We start from the raw sequence: 17,404 nt of genomic DNA, 5'->3' as shown, positions 1-17,404 counted from the left end.
GTGGGTCACCCCATGAGTGCTGATTCCCTGGGTAAAGCCCAGCAGGGTCCAGGGCTGGCACTGGTGCCAACAGGGATAACACAGGAGCCTCTGAGTGCTGCTGTCTGTCTGTCCTGCTGCAAAACCTGGAGCAAACAGCCATTCCTAGCACTGCACACCCATCACCTTTCCTGCCTAAAGGTGCCCTTAATAAATAAATAAATAAATCTGCCTGCAGGGAGCCCCAGGAGGACACTGGCCTTGTCCTTGGTCACGTCCTTTGGCCTCCCCATGGGGAGAGCAGGGCAGCTCCAGGCTGGGAAGATGGGATGGAGGTACCTGGGTACCTGAACTGGGCAGGCAAAGCTGCTGCCTGTGCCTGTGCTGCCCACCTGCACCCACCAAATGCAGCAGGAATTGTCCTGTGTGGACAAGAGCTGGCAGTGAGGGCTGCCCGTGCATCCCAGTGCTGCTCCCTGCTCCTGCCCTGACAGCAGGGCACAGCTGGGAAGGAGCTGTGCCAGCACATCCCTGCTCCTCCTGCCATTGCTCACGTGGCTCCTGCCCCAGAGCGAGCATCCAGCAACAACAGCACTGTCTGCAGGGCAGCACCGAGGCTCCATCATCATCCCACCCCATCAGCTCCATCCCACAGGCTCCATCCTCACCACATCCTATCCCACAGGCTCCATCCACATCCCATCCCATCCTCATCCCATCCCACAGGCTCCATCATCCCATTCCACAGGCTCCATCCCATCCCTTCAGCTCCATCCCATCCCACCGGCTCCATCCTCACCCCATCCCACAGGCGCCATCATCCCATCCCACAGGCTACATCTTCATCCCATCAGCTCCATCATCCCATCCCATCCCACCCCGTCCCATGGGCTCCATCCTCATCCCATCCCATTCCTCAGGCTCCATCCCAGCAAAGCACAGGTGCCTTGCTGGTGCACCATGGAAGGGGGTCAGCAAAAAGCAGCAGCCAGGAAGAATTCCTGCTCCTCCCTGCAATGAAAATCCAGCTCGGGAAGGAAGGACAGGGAAGGAAGGACAGAAGGAGGCTGGGAAGAGCATCCTGTGGCCCAGGGGATGGTGTTCCCATGAGGGAAGAGGGCCCAAGGGCACGAGATCCCAAGAAGGGCTCCCAGATTGCTGCCTCAGCCCCCCCAGCACGTCCTTGCTGCGGCAGCAGCTGCAGGGACATTGTGGCTCTGTGGGACACCATGTCCCTCCTGCACAGGGATGGGTTGGGCTGCATGCAGGATGCTTGAGGGGGGGAGCATCTGCCCAGCTGCAAAAAGTGCTGTCACATCCCCAGCCTGACCCTGGAACCAGGATGGGCCTCTCAGAGCAGGAGCTGGGCACTTCTAAGGGTGGTTTCTCTGAGCTTGGTAGGTTCAGGGTGTCATCCCCTAAATCCCTGATCCCCAGGCACGGTCCTTCCCTACCCTGATGTCCTCTCCTGCCCCGACCAGGGGTCAGATCTGACTGTAAATTTTGGCTCTTTCACAGGCTGCCAGAGCCAGCTCAGAGCCCAGGCAGGGTCAGGAAAGATCCACAGAGCATCCTCCAAAGAGGTCCAGGGCCCTGCCAAAGGGCACAAACCCCAGCAAAAGCTGGAGACTGGTGTCACATTTAGGGAGGTGTGGCCATGAATTTCACCTCCTGGTGTCCCTGCAGCAGCCACTAAACCCCAGCTCAGGGAGAGTGCTCTGGACTCTCAGGAGAAATGGGAGGTCCTGAGGCCCCAAGGTCTTCAAGCCATGCCCAGCCCCCTCCCAGAAGTGGTGCTCTCTCACTCTACATCAGCAGGCCAGATGTCGCTGTCCATGTCCTCAAACATCTGGCCAGAGAGTGTTTTTAGGATCTAACATCAGTTGGTGATGCTCACAGCCAAGTTCTTCATCTTGGAGATAAAACCAGGTTTCAGAGGGAAAAAAAAATCCATGAGCATCTCATCCAGTGCCTCCAACACTTGACTTGTCTGGACCTACCACGTCACATCTGTTTCCTTCAGGCTGAAAGAATTTTACTGACAATTTCTCCCAAGAACAGGGAATACAGACAGCTCTGGATCCCCCTCCAGCATCAGAGGATCAGCTCCATCACCCCATCCCAACTCCACAACCTCCATCCCAGTAAAGCACAGGGGGCAGCACATCTCTGCTGTGAATGAGAACCCCTAGAGCAGCACAGCCCTGAAAGTGCCACCAGGCAGGTGTCACATTGGAGACCCAGGCTCATGCTCAGGGTGACACATGGCACAGGCATGCCCCCTGCATGGTTTCCAAGCAGGTGACATGCCGGCCTAGTAGACTTGAGCCCATCCATCCCTCCAAGAGGCTTATCCCACGTTATTATACCCTGGCCTTCCCCCAGCCCTGCCCTGGCCATGGAAACAGAGCCAGCCCCACGTGTCCCACTGGAGCTGGGGAAGCAGGGAGCATCCCTGCCACGCCAACAAAGCTGTGTCCCCAAGAGATGGACCCGTGCTGGGGTTCCCCAAAAGATGCATCCACTTTGGAGTTCCCCAAGAGATGAAGCCTTTTTATGATGCTCCAAGAAATTGACCCATTTTGAGATGGCCCAAGAATGGACCCTTTTTACGATGCCACAAGGGATGGACCATTTTGGGATGCTCCAAGAGATGGACCCATGTTGGGGTTCCCCAAGAGATGGACCCATGTTGGGATGCCCCAAGACATGGACCCATTTTGGGCTTCTCCAAGCCCATTATCCTGCTTCAGAACAGGCCTGGAAGCCGATGAGCAGCCCTGACCTCCCCTGGTGGGTGTGCTAAAGCCTTGTCCTGGCCATCCCTCACGCTGGGGATGCTGCAGCAGGGACACCCCAGCTGCAGTGCTCACCCCAGTGCCAGCAGCCACGGCCAAGCCCTTCCCTCCTGGAAATTCCTGCTGCTTTGAAATGCTCCCTCACTGCCACATCCCAGGCCCACACCGGTGACCTGCAGTGGCACATGGAGATGCTTTATGTTTGGGCAGGAATTGAGCTTTCCCCCCTCCTGTGTCTCGGGATCCCAAATCCCTGGGCAGCTCCAGGGAGCTGGATCATGGAAATCCACGAATCCATGGAATCATGGTGAGGTTTGCTGGAGTGCCACTTCTCCTAAAAAGCTGTCAGGCTGCATCTCCCAGACGGACACGTTTGGCTTTGGGTTGGCCTGGCAACTGCATTTGTGCTGGTTCATTAACTAATTGCTCAAGCCAGTGTGAATGTTGCACTGATCCAAGCACGGAGTGGAGCACGTCCCCAGCTCCAAACAGCCCCAGCCGGGGCTCTGCAGGTGCCACCCCAAATAAAACAGGCAGCAGGGACCAGAGTGTGGCAGGAATGGCCCTCCATGGGCACCAGCACCACCCAGCACATGGAAATCACTGAGAGGAGACAAAGCCCAGCTGATGTCCCTCAGCACAGCTAAGAACCACCCAGGGATCATCTGAGTCTGGCCACTGCTGTGCCCAAAACCCAAATAAGTCTCAAAGACCTCCCCTTCAGCAGCCCAAGTCCTGAACACTCGTTTTTCCCACTGGATTATGCCCACCTGGAAGCCCTCAGCCTTCCTGGAGGACACGTTTCTCACCCAGGAACCCAGGGATTAGTCCCAGCCATTGTGGTAACCTGTGTTTAATTCCTCCTTTTCCTGTTTGCACCACTCTCATGAAGGGTGTCCACATTTATCCCTGCTGGGCAAAGCCCTGGGAGAGCTGCACAGCCTAGGGAGGAGGAGGATGGAGACCTGGAGCTCTTGAACTCTGTAATAGTTGAGTAACACAGCCAGAAGTGAAAAAGGGAAATGAAATGCATGATCACACCATAAGGCCTCTGAGTGCCCTGCAGAAACAGGAGAATTCATGAGCTTTTCACTGCAGGACCAGGCACAGGGTGATGGTTGGGGTGTCCTGCAGGGCCAGGAGCTGAACTGTGGTGATCCCTGTGGGTCCCTTCCAGCTCAGGATATTCTGTGGCAACTCCAGACAATTTCCTTGGGTCTCCACAAGGATCTGGGAGCTGAGCAGAGTTTCCCAGTTTGGGTACAATCAACGACCCACAGCCCTTCAGGTCCCTGCTGAGGGCACCACCCTTCAGCAGCACGTGTCCTCTTGCTCCAGATGTTTCCATCCCCAGCAGATGTTGTCCCTGCCAGTGGTATTCAGTGCCCAGAGGAGCCCAGAGCTGTCCTGCAGCAGGGCAGCACCCACACAGTGTCACATTGTCCCTGAGGGGAGGTGACCCCCACATTCCTACATGTGGCCACGACTTTCTGAGCTCGTTCTTCTCTGCCTTGAACCAAAACGGAAGAAAACACCAACAAATTGTGGTTCTTTGGTGGGAATCCAGGCTGGGCTGGTCTCCTGCCCCTCAGGGACACCAGGACAGGCTGGAGGGCAGCTGTCATGGCTGAGTGATCCTTGCTGCTCCCTGATCCAAGGCTAAACCATCCGATGGGCTCCACAAAAGACCTTCTAGCACAAGTGCCCAGAGGTGTGTGCACACTCCCAGGTTCTCTCACATCCTGGGGGATGTGGGAGCCCACAAATTCAAGCACCTTCAGCCCTGCTCTATTTTTGCACTCTCCAGAGCCAAGCTCCTTCCCCGCACTGTGAGTTGGAGGGAGCAGCATCTGCTCCTCAGCGTGAGACCAAAAGCCTTGTGATGGTGATGATTCTCCTTTGCAAAGTGTTGATTCTGTGGGAAGAAGGAAGGAATCTCTCCTGGGCTACTTTCTCCAAGAGGTGCAGAGGAATCAGACACAGATATTAGTTCTTTCTTTCTTTCTGAAAGGAAAGAGTCTAAATCCTCTCCATTGGTGGCTTTTTCAACCTTCTTGCACATGCAGACACTGGTGGGTGGATGCAGTCCTGCCAAACTGAGGTTTGTCACTCTTGGTCACCTTCCATGGGCACATATGGGCAGGAGTTTCTCAGCCCCTGTGCACACTGTGGTCTGGAGACTGAAATTGTTCTGCAATGCCTGAGATGGTGAACGTTGAATTTTACAACAATTTTTTCAAGCTTTTCCTACTTTGATCCAACACCGGAGGTGAAACAGAGCCTGGTGACAGAGCTACAGCCCCATCTTTGCCCATTCCTGTACCCACACACCAGGCTGGCACCACAGGGACTCCTGGAATGAGGGAACTGGGAGGATGGGCTGCTCAGGGAGCCACTGGGTTCAGGGTCTGCTCCCACCCATGGTGGGGACAGGGTGCAGAGACCTCCTCCTCCTCACCCACCCACTTCTGCAGCAGGCTGAGGTCACAGCTGTGCCCTGTGCAGGCAGGGGCACCCCTCCAATGGTCCCTGTGCCCTTCACTGCCTCCTCTTCCTCTCTGCCTGGCACAGCCCTTGCCAGGCCTGGCATGGGCAGCACAGCAGCAATGTCCCCTGGGCACTGAGACAGGCTCAGAACATCCTCCACGAGCAGCATCTGACCCTCCACGGCTCCCTGTGCCCAGCAGGGGCTGGTGGCAGCCCCAAGGTGCCCCAAACAGAGGGGCTGAGTCAGGTACCAGCAGGTCCCCAGGCGGTGCCCCAGGCTGGCAGCAGCCCCAGCCCTGCCCTTGCAGGTGCAGCACAACCCAAGCCTGAGTCCCTGAGTCATCCCGGGGCAGGGGTGGACGCTGGAGAGGCCCAGCTGGGGACATGCAGTGACACTGGGCAGTGTCAGACCCTGTCCAGGCAGGATTTGCCCATGGGGCTCCTGGGCACAGCCCTGGCAGGAGGCACTGGGCACGGGCAGCTCTGGGGGAGGCTGTGCAGGTGAGGCTGCCCCGTGGGAGGATCACCTGGTGGCCTGGGGGAAAGGTGTTTTCCTGCTGGCTCTGCAAAGTACTTCCTTATCCCAGGGCTCCTCCGCCTCTCCCACCTGCCTGTGACAGCACCGGGAGCTGAAGGAGCCTTTGGGGAGGCTGAAGGGGTGCAGGGTTTGGATCCACCATGGAATCACATCCAGCTGCGTGTCCTGCTGTCCTGTGCCAGCCCAGCGTGGTGGCAGGCGCTGCACAGGTGTCACCCCTGCAGCAGGGCCTGTCTCTCCTGGCTGCTGACAGCTCAGTGAAGTAAAACCAGCCTCCTCCTCCTCACTGCAGGCTGCTGCAGGAGAGCCACCACTGGGCTGGGCAGGGGAAGGTGGCCCTGAGAGGATCCAAGGGGCATGAGAGGATGGCAGGGATGTCCCAGCAGTGGGAGGATCAGGTGAAGATTTGGGGATGATGTCTGAACAGTTGGGCAGGGGAAGGTGGCCCTGAGAGGATCCAAGGGGCATGAGAGGATGGAAGGATGTCCCAGCAGTGGGAGGGTCAGGTGAAGATCTGGGGATGATGTCTGAACAGCTGGGGGTCAGATGAAGATCTGGGGATGGTGTCCACGCAGTTGGGGGTCAGCTGAAGATTTGGGGATGGGTGTCCTCAGAACTGCCACGCTCAGGTGAGATTTTTCCCAGCCAGCACCAGGGCAGAGGGGCCAGCCCTCCCCAGGAGGGGACAGCGACACAGCAGGAGGAGCTGGTCCTCAGGCATCACCTCTGGGGACAAGCACACAGCTCCAACCCTGTCCAGACAACAGCCAGTCCAGCAGGATGCAGTCACTGTGGCTGGACACCTCGGGAAGGTGCAGGGACACCCCCCAGCACACACCCCACAGCTCTGGGGGGTGACAATCTGCTTCTGCCCTTCTCTTTCTGCAGCCCTGGCCCACCTCTCCCCCCTGCCCGCCGCTTCCTGCCTCTTCAGAGGCCTCCAACCCCCGTCTTGTTATGGCACCAGCTGGTCAGAGGAATAATCCGGGTCTGGAGGGAAGCCAGGGCAGAATGCAGCTCGGGAGGGGGGGCTGGCAGAGCGAGCCATGGCAACGCGGCAGCACCCTCCCCATCCATCCATCCCTCCTTCCCTTCCTGCTGGAGAAGGAGCCCACAGGAGATGTCCTGCCCCGGGGTCAGCCCCAGGCTTGGCTCTCCTGCTCCTCGGGAGCAAACATCTCCTGCAGGAAAAGCTCCGGGGAGTGCCAGGCTGGCGCAGCCCAGGAAATCCCGTGCCAGTGCCCAGGGACAGGGCTCTGGGGAGCTGCAGGCTGCTCCCAACTCTGGGGGAGCTGGAACAGCCCCCCAAGGCAGGCTGATGCAGCAAGCCCAGGAGCTCCCCGTGGGGTGCTGAGGAGCACCCCGATCCCTGCGGGGACCCCAGGGTGCCCCCCCGGTGCCACCCCTCTCTCCTCTGCAGCATTCTGCCTGCACAAACGCGGCTCCCCCGTCGCAGCCACCCACGCGTCCCCGGCAGCCCGGCTCCGGCGCTGCTGCCCGGCTCCACATTATCATCTCCAGTCGGGAATGATGTTTTTCAGGGAAAGAACGGAGCGGTTTGTCACTAAACCCTGAAGGGGGGGATTAAGTCAGATTTCCCTCATGCTGCCTTGAACCTCTGTGTGTGTGTGTGTCTGTGCTCTCCCCCAGCCTATTCCGGCGCAGAGACAATGAATGGAAATAAGGGACACGCAGTGGCGCTGGTCTGTCCCCTCTCCGGCGAGGGCACCGCTGGTGGCCCTGCCAGGGGCCGCGTGGGCGGCGGGTCCGAGCCCCCCTTCCCGCATCCCACCGGGCTGGGGCAGCCCCGTCCCCACTTGGGGCCCAGCCCCCCAAAAAAAGCCCAGCAGAGCCCCCCCTCCCCAGCGCTGCTCCTGCAGCACAGCCACTCCGGGACATTTCCCTGCCTCTCCCGTCCATTTTGGGCTCTGTCCCCGCCGCAGCAGCCCGGGGGGGTGGCTCAGCCCCCCATCCCCGCGGCAGGTGACACCGGGAGGGTGGCAGGGCCACGGATCCACGGGGATCCCCCCCGTTTCCCCCCTCGCCATCACCACCCACCCGATCACACCACCGGCCCGGCCGCGCCATCTGCAGCGGGCGCGGAGGGCGGGGGCACGGCCACGGGCACGGCTGGCACGCCAAAAACACCCCAAAAACACAGAAAAATTAAAAAAAACACCAAGATCCGGCCGCGGCCGGCCACGGTGCCACGGAAATAAACCCTGCGAGAGGCGGGGAGGAGGAGGAGAGGAGGAGGAAGGCTCATGGCTGCGGGGGGAAGTTCCCACCGGTTCCTGCCCTTTCATTTTCTTATTTTTATTTTTTTTCTTTAATGCGGAGTTTTTTCGCCTTAATTTCGCCCCGGGGAAAGGAGCGCCCCTCCTTCCTCGTCCATCCTCGGGTGGTTTTGGAGAACAACCCCCCCTTGCTCGTTTCCCCCCGGGAAAATATCGCCTTGCAACAGCCGGGAAGGAGGAAGCGGAGCGGGGACGGCGGTGCCGTGCCCCCGCCCGCGGCTCCCGGCGTTATTCCGGCCGGGAACAGCGCGGGGGAGCGGGACCCGCGGGCAAGGGATGCCCGGGGCGGGGGGGACACACACAGGGGCACCCCCGGGCTGCGGGAGCGAAGGCACACCCGGGGAAATAATAATAATAGCAATGATAATAATAATAATAATAATGCAATAAACGCCAGCGTTTGAGCGGGATTTGCTGCAGACAAAGCGGGAGGGCCCGGCCTGGCACTGCGCTGGGGAGGGTTTGGGGGATCTGCACCCCTCTGTGCCCCCCTCGGGGGTCAGCCTCCCGTGTCGGAGAGGCCCCTCGGCCCTTTGGGGGTTTGGGGGCCACGGGGGGATAAAACCGAGGGGGGCTCGAGCGTCTCTGGCTTCCTTGTCCCCCCCCCGCTTTTCCACCGTCGCCCCGTCGCCAATCCCCCCTCCCCCAGCACTGCAGAAAAACCCCAAACACCCGCAAAAATTCAACAAACACACCCCGGAAGGTGACAGCACCCCCGACCCCCCCAGCCCACAGCGCGTGGGGCGGTGCGGCGCGCTCAGCTGACCGGGGCGGGGCTTGGAGGCCTGCGTCATCGGCCACGCCCCGGCCACGCCCAGCCAGGGCCATTCCCCGCGCCGCAGCGCAGCGCCCGCCGGCAGCGCCCTCTGGCAGGCGGCACCTGGTACTGCAGCGGTGGCACCCGCGCGCGGACAGGGGGACACGGACGGACAGGGGGAAACACATGGACAGAGGGACACACATGGACAGGGGGATACGGACGGACAGAGGGACATGAACGGACAGGGGGACACGCACGGACAGGGGGACACGGACGGACACGAGGACACGAACGGACAGGGGGATACGGACGGACAGGGGGATACGGACGGACAGGGGGAAACATATGGACAGAGGGACACACACGGACAGGGGGATACGGACGGACAGGGGGACACGCACGGACAGGGGGACACGAATGAACAGGGGGACATGAATGGACAGGGGGACACACACGGACAGGGGGACACGAATGGACAGAGGGACATGAAGGGACAGATGGACACACACGGACAGAGGGACACAAACGGACAGAGGGACACAGATGGACACACACGGACAAGGGGACACACAGGGACACGGGACGGGAACGGACAGGGGGACACAAATGGACAGGGGGACACAAATGGACAGGGGACACACACAGACAGGAGGACACGAACGGACAGGGGGACATAAACAGACAGCTGGACACGAACGGACTCTCCACAACAGGAGTCACCCACGGACACACACAGAACCCCCCGTAACAGGAATCACCCACAGACACACACCTGGCACACCCCGCAACCGGAATTAACAAGACACACCCCCAGCACCCCCACATCCAAAATGACCCCCGCAGCACAGCCCCTCCCCACGCCCCAGGCTCCGCTGTGCCACCAAAGCTCTGCCAAGCCAAGCATTGCCCCCACCCCCCGGTGGAGCTGTGCCCCTCCCGCCCCCCGGGCTGCAGTGGGGAGGGGTCCCTGGGGTCACTCAGGTTTATTTCCCGGTAAAATCTCATCACACACAGAGGGGATCAGTCACCCCTCCACGCTGGGCACGGCAGCGCTGTAAATCTGGGGGCAAAGGCTGCGTGTTCACCCCGCAGCCAGCACAGCACGATGAGCTTTCCCTCCGGGCTGGCTGCCAGACTCTGCGTCTGACTCCCAGTGCTGTGCCCAAGGGATTTGGGTGCTTCTGTGCTTCCCCTTCTGAGCCTGGGCTGCGTGTGAAGTGGGAAATGGGAAAGGAGGAGGGGAGCGGCGCGGCGCTAGCACCGAGCAGTGGCAGCGATGCAGAGGCAGGCTGTGCCCGCAGGTGTGTGCACACGCATTTATTTACACGTCTGAATGTGGCCGCAGAGAGATTCACCTGTCACCGACTGCCTGGGGACACGGGGCAGCAAAGGAGCGCCCCGAGGGACAGCAGAGTGACAACGGCCCGTCTGCATCCAGCCCCAGCAGCCGCCAGCCACAATCCTTTGCTCCAAACCTGCTCTCCTCCATGCTTCCTTAAAAATAATCCCGAGCTGAGTTTGTCAGAGTGCCGGAGTCGGTGCCAAGGCAGGCTATAAATACCAGAGGCTATTTAGGAGCGAGGTATTTATACTGCTGCTCCATCTCCCTGCCAGGCTGCCCAGGCAGGCCCAGCATCGCTGGGCTGCAGGAAAAGCCCCAGGGAGCTGCAGGAGAGCTGCACCCGCTGCAGGGGTCCCCAGGGTCCCCAGGGTGTGTCCCCTTGCCCGTGGGGACAGTTGGCTCCCTGGCAGCCTGGTGGTTCTCTTGTATCCATCACACCTGGTAGAAAATATAAATAAGGAAAGAGTGTGTGGGAAGTCTGGGGCTTTTGAATAACTGACTAATATGATTAAGCAGAAGCTGTTTGTTGTTTATATTCCACACACTTTTATAGATTTTACAAACTACTAATTATACACGTCTTCATTGGTGTTTTTGTCTTGCTCTCTCGTTTTCTGTTTCTATTTCTCAGTATCTGTGACTGGTTATAGTTTAGGTGTTTCACACTCTTCTGTTGTCTAGTTCTTGTGATCTTGCTATTCAGTTTCTCAGCTTCTTCGTTCTTGTTTTAGTACAGTTTATGTGTTAGTATCTTTGGTGAATCCTACAGTACTTTGATAAAATTCTGATGAGAACAGTTACAAGCAGTGTGGCTGGTAAGTTGTTCAGGTGCATGGCTACAAGAGGGGCACTTGTCTCATTGGAAAACTGGGAGCCAAGCTGCCCCAGCCCACATCCCCCACCCCACACTGCCCGGGGAAGGTGTCAGCCTGGGGATGGAGGCTTTGGAGGGCAGAGCCAGGAGGGCAGGGATGGGAACATCCTCCCCGTGGGGATGGAGAAGGATGGTTTGGAAAGCCTTCCTGCCAACACAGCTCCAGCATAGGCAGCCCATCCTGACACCCTGCTGGCCTTGGGGACCCAGAGGCTGGATCCCACTCCAGGGCATTTCCTGGAGTGCAAAATGCCCCAGAACTCCCTCCAAGCAGGGACTGAGGACAGGTTTGGGACCTCCAAGAAGCCTTTCCCTGCTCGGGGGGATGTGGGTGAGGAGCCAGGGCTGGACACCCCCAGAACAGATGGGAAGGGAAGGGAAGGGAAGGGAAGGGAAGGGAAGGGAAGGTGCTTTTCCTCAGCCCCCTTTCCACACAGGGCTGGGAAGGAGCATCAGAGTGGATGGGGAGAGGTGGTGGCTGCTTCCCTCACTCCATCCTGTGCTGTTTTGGTCCAAATAATGGAGATTGGGATGGCCAGGTCTGGAAACTGGGCCCTCCACCAGTGGCTGTTGGTGTGGGATGGAACTCTGGGAAGTAGCAGGGAGCTGGGAGGCCAGAGAAGGGACGGGTCTTGGGGTCAGAACTGACTCAGGCTGGTTTTCCTGACAGACAAGTGTAAGGATGTCTGTGGTACCAAGGGATGCCTCCCCAGCAGCCTTGGGGCCACATCCTGATTCCTCCTTCCTGGTCCTCTCCTAAGGAGTCTAGGCCAGGAGGCCTCATTTTGGACTTTTTCACCCCCAAAATTCAGTTAAAACCTGTTAGGATGCTGGACATGTGTTTAACTGACAGAAATGGGGGTGCCCCACAATCTTCTGAGTCCTGGGGCTGAAGGGGGAAAGAAACACTGGCAGCTCCTGCTGACCATCCTCCCTGGGGGCTCCCCTGGAATATTTGGGATTTTAGGACACCGTGGGAGGGTGTGAGAGTATCCAGTATCCTCTGGGGAGAGTGCATCCATGGTCGGGGGATGTGGGATGGGGAGGCACTTCCACCCCCCTGAGTGCAGGCAGAGGCAATGCTGGCTGTTCAATGCCTGGCCCCGGGGCTGGGAACATGTCCCAGGTGAAGGTGCTTGTAGGGACAGCCAGGACACAGTGTCACCTGTTGTTTGTGTCCCCATGAGCTGCCTGGGGCACTGCTGCTCAGGGTTAATCATCTCAGGAGCCCGGTGTTTGTGCTGGGGCAGTGAGAGCTGGGGCTGGGCAAACCCTGCTGAGCTGCAGGCAGGGCCCAGCCTGGTGCTCTGGGTTTTCCCAGTTGCAGCTGTTCAGCATTGCTCAAATGTGGGATTTTTCCTTTCCCTGGTGCAAATGCCAGGGCTGTGACCCAGCAGCAGCCCCTGCACCTGCCCGGGGTTTGGGAGTGGGGCAGAAAACCATTCCTCCCAATGTCCCACAGCAAGGGGCAGAGCCAGGGCCACACCCATGCCATGCCAGTGCCCATGCCCGTTCCCTGTGCTCATCCCAGTGCCCAGGCTGTCCTGCCTCTGCCTCTGCCTGTGTCTGTCCCATGTCCTATGTCCCATGTCCCATCCCATGCCAGTGTCTGTCCCATGTCCCATATCCCACGTCCCATGCCATGCTGGTGCCTGTCCCCGTGCCTGTCCCCGTGCCCATCCCCTCTGCTCACCCCGGTGCCCACGCTGGTGCCCGCACCCCACGCCCCGTGCCACGCCGGTGCCAATGTCGCCAGTGTGTCGCACCCTCCGCAGGCTGCACCGAGCCGATCCCGGCTCCCTGCCAACGCCTGGCTGGCGGCCACCAGTTATCCCAGTGCCGACCAGCAGAGGGGAATGCTGGTCCGCAGGAGCCTCCATCCTCCTTCTCCTCCTCCTCCTCCTGCGCTCCCCCGGCCCCGCCGGCCCCTCCCTGCCCTGGGGCGCTGGTGGGTGCTGGATGCTCACCCAGCGGGGGTGAGAGTGGGGTGACCCCCCGCCCTGTGCTGCCTGTCACAGCCCCCGGCACCGGCTTGGGGGCTTTGAGAATCGCCTGGTGCCCCTCAGTCAGTGTTACCCCTCTGCTCAGAGCTCCGTGCCCGGGCTGGATCTGATGGATCCCGCTCAGAGCTCCGTGCCCGGGCTGGAGCTGGGGCTGGAGCTGATGGATCCTGCTCAGAACTCCATACCCGGGCTGGAGCTGATGGATCCTGCTCAGAACTCCGTGCCCGGGCTGGAGCCGGGGTTTGGAGCTGATGATTCTCTCTCAGAGCTCCGTGCCCAGGCTGGAGCTGACAGATCCCGCTCAGAGCTCCGTGCCCGGGCTGGAGCTGGCAGATCCCGCTCAGAGCTCCGTGCCCGGGCTGGAGCTGATGGATGCAGCCCTGATTCAGCAGAAGGCGCTCAGGCAGGCCTGATTCAGCAGTGTTTAATGACGCTGTTATCGGGAGCGCAGCGCTGGAGTCAGCAGCGGGCCGGAGGGTGCAGCAGCCCGCGGGCACGGCATCACCACTCGCGGGGCTGGGCACAGCTGCCCTCGCCTTTATCAGCACTGCAAAGTTTTATTGCTGCAATCACGCTGCTGTTAATTGCACCGAGAGCAGTTCTGGGGAAGGCGAGCAGCGCCCGGCGCAGGAGGGCACCTGCACCCCCTTCTCTGCCGCTGCTTCTCCCTCCTGCCCAGCCTGGGCTGGCTCGGACCCCGGGGCACGGCGCGTCCTTAACAAGGACACGTCGGGGCCTCAGAGGTGACCCCAGGTGGGTTTCCATCCCCACCCTGTGGATGGGGACCTGAGCCCAGCTGCGAGGGACACCACGACCTCCCCTTGGCTGCAGCTCCTGCCCTCAACCCCCCCCCTCCACCGCGATCGGGTTTCCCGGTGATCTGGTGAGGTGGAAATAGATCCCTGTGCCAGGGTCAGTGAGAGTGGAAGGAAAACTCCACGGATCGCTCCTGGTGTCGGTGAGAGGGAAATAAACATTTACCGGGCTGGAGATTTATCCTGCAGTGTTCAGCGGCTGCAGGAATCCAGCAGGATTCTGGAGGAGGGGAGAGGTTGGGAACAGCCTGTTCTGGGCGCTCTGCAGGAGCATCCAGCACCTCTGCTGCCGAGAGGTCAGGCTCTACACCGTGCCAATGGAAAATCCAACGGGAACAAGGTGGGATCATCCCCCCCAGGCACCGAATCCACAGGGATCAGCTGAGGGGCAGGAGGGCAGGGAGTGAGCACACAGCCCCTGTCAGGCTTGGTTTGACTGCTGTGAGCAGAAAAAATACCCCACATAATCAACTGTTTTAAATAATGCCTTGTCACAGCCATGGATTGTGGCATCAGAATCATCCAGAAGTCCTGGGAGGGGGAAGGACAGGTATGGAACACTTTGCTCATCGTGATGGACTAATGCACTGAAGGCTCTGAAGGCTTGAATAATGTGGGAACTACCTCACCTCACTGCTGCCATCTCCACCATCCCAGGAGCTGCCTGAAATGAGGAGAGTGTTTACTCTCCTCAGCTGTATTCACAGGGAAATCCTTCATCTCCAAGCTGGGGTAGATAATTCATCAGCTCTAGGCAGATAAGCATTATTTCCATCTCTTCAGTGAGATGTAATTAGCTGGCATGATTAGACTTTATCAGTCTGCAATTCTGTACAACTCCAGCACTGCACAGCCTCTGATGGGAGGGACGTCTGTGCCGGGTCCCTCAGAGCCCCACCATGTGGGACAGGCCCAGGACAGGGTGTGACAAAGCCATTTGAGCATCACTTGTGCTGCTGGCACTGGTGGTTTGTTCTCCTCAATCCAGGGGCTTTACCTGGAGCCTTTGCAGAGGGAGATGGGGGAGCAGAGCAGGGAGCTGGGAGCTGGGAGCTGAGCCTGCAAAGGGGGATGGATTTAAAGACATCCCCGGGAAGGATGGAGCCAGGAGGGGAGACAGGAGGGCAGTGGGGGCTGTGTCTGCACCTTTTGTGCTCAGGAGGACAGGCTTAGTGCCTGAGCAGGGCCAGGCTGGGCTTCCAGAAACTGCAGCTGGAGAGGAAGCACAAACCATCCCCATCCCCATCCTGATCCCCATCCCCATCCTCTTCAGACACCCATCAGGGTGGCAGGGATGGAGGAAACCCTGACCAGGAGCACGTCGGGGACAGTGCCCTCTGCATGTGACCATGTGGGACTAAACCAAAATATGCTGGAAAGGAAGGACAAACTATTCCCATCCCCATCCTCATCCTCCTCAGGCACCCACTGGGGCAGTGGGGATGAAAGAAATCCCGACCAGGAGCACATTGAGGACAACGCCATCTGCATGTAGCCATGTGGGAATAAACCAAAATTTGCTCACTTGCTGAGTTTTGAGCTCCCAAATGTCCAAATCCAGTCCCAATAAAACCCTTCAAACAACTTCTTTACTTTCCTGGCCCAAGCTTTAGCAGCTGAGCCTGCCTCTGGCAGCAGCCAGCCTGTGCCAGAAGCTCCCTGCTGTGTCACCACGTGGCACTGTCTGGTGGTGCCAGGACATCGTGCCCATCCTCAGGTGGTTTTTGAGCCCCAAAAGCAGCCTGTGTGTCTGTGTGACAGCCTCCAGGCTCAGCTGACAAGCTATTTCTGTGTGCCACAAACATTCCCTTCCTGTTTGCAAATCAACAATATCAATGTTATTTTTTACCTCTTCATTCAGGTTTTATTTATTTATTTAAGAAACACACCAGTGGGCAAAAGAGGCAGTGATGACTCAGTGCTCCTGTGGATTAATTTTTTTAAAAATAGGGCTTTTAAACCACTTACTTGGTTTATTTAGCAGGATTCTGTGTGCACTGCCTAAATTATATTCCATACATTGCTTTTTTGGAAGGGATGAAGCTTGGTTTCTAATAATGAAGTTATTTACATGGATAGATATTCCCATTTATTTTCAATTTGAAGGGGGTGGATGCATTTTCATCACCTCTTAAATACCATCACTCCACTAAGACAGAATTTCAAATTAATTCACAGCTAGACTCCTCAGGGATCAGCACTGGGGAAAGTGTTTAAAAGCCTCCAGTGGAACGATTTTCTATTGGAAATGAGATTTTGCTGCAGATAAATTTCCCACAAGAATCCCTTGATACCAGCAGCATTCTGGGCAGGCAAACAAACTGCAAACAAGCCCCGTGCTAAGGGTAAAACCTTCTTATGGGGCATCTCAGGGGGGAAAAGAAGGGAAATATTTCAGCTTTGGAATTATTTTCCCATTGAAATGAGTCAGAGAGGTGAGAACAGTGTTAGGATGGAAAAAGCTGATGCACTGTGGGCATTCCTGGGGGGACAGGGTGCTGGGACAAACGCAGGTGACATCTGGGTGCCACTCGATGTCCTGGTGTTTTTTGACCACTAAAAACAGGGGAGTGTTCGGCTTGGGCAGAGCGTGGCACGGGCACACCGTACCCCAAAAGAGGATTCTCGGCTCCAGGGTGGCATCCCCCTGGCACGGCGAGGGGCAGGACCCGCTGCTGTCCCCGGGGGTGGTGGCAGCGCTGCAGGGCAGGGCTGGCGGTGGCAGCAGGCGGGAGGGGTGTGCCCATCCTGCCGCCCCCTGCCCAGCCCCGCGGCGGCCGAGGGCAGCTATTTCAGGAGGATAAACAGGATGCCTCGCTCCCAGCCCGGCCACTTCCAACCCTCCCTCCCACCGCTCCCGGGTAAACAAGGCCAGCCCAGGAAAAGCCTCCCGGAGCCGTTTCCACGCTGGCTGCCCCGCAACGAGCCAAGCAGCTGAGCCGAGCATCGCCCAGCCCAGCCCCGGCTTCCAGAGGTCTGGAAGCATCCAGGGACCCCGAGCGATCCCAAGGCGTGCATCCACCTCGGCAGCGACTCCCCGGAGCCGCCCTGCAGCTGGGAACGGCTTGAACTTTCTGGTCACGCCAGCACGTCCTCCTTCCTCCTCCTCCTCCTCTTCCTCGCTCGGTCACACCCCGAGCTGCTGGCGGTGCCCGGGCTCTGGGAACGACGGCGGCGAGGCCTTTCGTGCCCGCGGATCGTGCCCAGGCAGCGCCGCGGCTCCTGCGCGGCTGTTTCCGCCTGTTGCGCTCGGGAAAGCAGCCGCAGGAGCACAAGGGGAAGGAGGAGCTTTTCCAGCGCTTCCCCCGGCTCCGCGGCTCCCGCTGCTTCCTCCCCGGCTGTGTCCGAGGAGACTTGGCACGATCGCTGGCACATTCCGGGTTGCAGTGTCCCGCTCTGAGTGTGCCCCCCTGCTCCCGGCTCTCCGGGAGATGCCAGCCCCCATCCCGGGACAGCTCCTGCGGCTGGGGCGGGTTTTAGATCACCTCCAGCGCTCCCATCCCGTTCTCCG

Source organism: Onychostruthus taczanowskii, unplaced genomic scaffold (assembly GCF_017590055.1).
Source record: "Onychostruthus taczanowskii isolate IOZ18803 unplaced genomic scaffold, ASM1759005v1 scaffold25, whole genome shotgun sequence".
NCBI classification, from domain to species: domain Eukaryota; kingdom Metazoa; phylum Chordata; class Aves; order Passeriformes; family Passeridae; genus Onychostruthus; species Onychostruthus taczanowskii.
Note: the sequence above shows the minus strand (reverse complement) of the source record.